General features: G+C 37.3%; 1 pseudogene; it reads right to left on the reverse strand.

Moving 5' to 3' along the window:
- Positions 1-387: 387 nt before the first annotated feature.
- On the reverse strand, positions 388-677 carry LOC146830897 (large ribosomal subunit protein eL37-like; annotated as a pseudogene).
- Between the last annotated feature and the right edge of the window lie 1113 nt (positions 678-1790).

Consider the following 1790-nt stretch of genomic DNA (forward strand, 5'->3'; position numbering starts at 1 on the left):
AGAATACAGTGGCTTTCAAAACATGACTTCAAGCCTACCCTGTGTGGTCTAACTGCAGCACCGTGAAGCCTGGTGACCTTTTAAAATCACCCTTTTGATGGGTAGGTAAACTTGATTTTAAATAATAAATAAGTCCCTACTATGTGCACTTTGCAACCCATAAGGTAAGGTGCATGAATTTTGAGAAGGAAACATGTGTGACATTAAACATTATACAACCCCTAGTGACTGGGTCTAAAATGACGATTTCATTGGTCAGGCAGTAACTGGCAATTACAGTTAAAGAGTATATTATGCATCTTCATCTTAACATTTTACTTGTATCAGCTACAGACACCGATCAAAGACTTCAAGTTTGCAGTGGCATATTTTATTTAAAAAATATATTCATGAGGAACTAGATGCTGCAACTGTTGCCCTCTTCAGTTTTGGTGTTGTGCCCTCACGAATCCATTCCTGAAAATACAGTAGACAACCTTCATGTGTCTCAAATGACCAGTACCTGTGGTGTTGTGTCTCTTAGACTTCACACCCCAGTTATTCTTTCTCTTGCACTTAGGGGGATATCCGCACTTGCCACAGGTACATTTCTGGAGATGGTATGCATTTGATCCACAACAACACAGTGTTTGCGTCTTATTTCACAGCTTTCCAAATAACAACGTTCCTGTTGTCATGTTGCCACAATGGCTGACACAACAGATCGAAGACTTATTTTACACTAACTAAAAATCCAATCTAATGATAAAGTTACATTTTTATTAAATACATTGGAAATGTAACTTTTAGGAAGTTACTATTTACCTGCCTGAGCTTTCATAAAGCTAATTTGCATCAGCCTCAGCCAGTTCGCAGCTTGTACTTGGCCTGAATGAGGTACAAACAAGGTGGTAAGTACGCAATTCTTTATTGCTTGATTAACGGTAATCATTGCAATTCAAATATGAAAATCAAGAATAAAAACAATTCCCAAATTCACTGATTAATATGCAACTGTGCATACAAAACAAATAAAAGTTTTTATGGTTACATACCACACTAGAACATTGGTACCAAATATTCACATCTTTTATCGCAGTCGCTCAATAATCATAAAACAAATAACATATAATGGTCGAGTCCCCAGAAATATACATTTAAAACTATAGATAACATGTAACATGGTGCGAATAAGCTATAAAGTGCCTAAGTGAGAGAGCTGTAAACATTCTGTACCATCATGCAAATGAACAATAAAGTGCCTCTATGCTTTCATATATTCTTTAGAGCATAATTACAGAAGTTGCCTAAAGACAGAATCATTAGGCCAAACTGCAGACATTCAAAGTGCCAGTAGCCTAAAAACAACGGCCATATATTTCCTGAACCATGAAAATATCTCTTGACAATAGTTATACACAAGTAGATTTAAACCAGACACCAGCTGTTTTTCAGCAATTTGGTAAAGTTTTTATCATCTGGCACAACAATGGAATCGATTCCCAAATAAACATAAAATAAGGGCCTGTCGGGCTGATCTTACCCTGGACTTAAGGAACAGAGGTTTTGATAGTGCACAACTTGTTTTAAGCACTTTAGGACAGACGCACACAATATGTAATAAGGTTGCACACGGCCACCTGCACAGTCCACATTCTGAAGTTGGTCATTGTTGTATCCAGGACAGCGTGTCCTCCTTTGTTGGGTATATGCCAAGTCTTAATTAAAAAAATGTCTCCTTCATACGAGCTGAGAAATAGGTCTTCAAAGAGGACTTAATTCGCAAGGACTGATGAGAATTAATCAGAGAC

The sequence above is a fragment of the Triturus cristatus genome, chromosome 5_1, assembly GCF_964204655.1.
Source record: "Triturus cristatus chromosome 5_1, aTriCri1.1, whole genome shotgun sequence".
Taxonomy (NCBI): domain Eukaryota; kingdom Metazoa; phylum Chordata; class Amphibia; order Caudata; family Salamandridae; genus Triturus; species Triturus cristatus.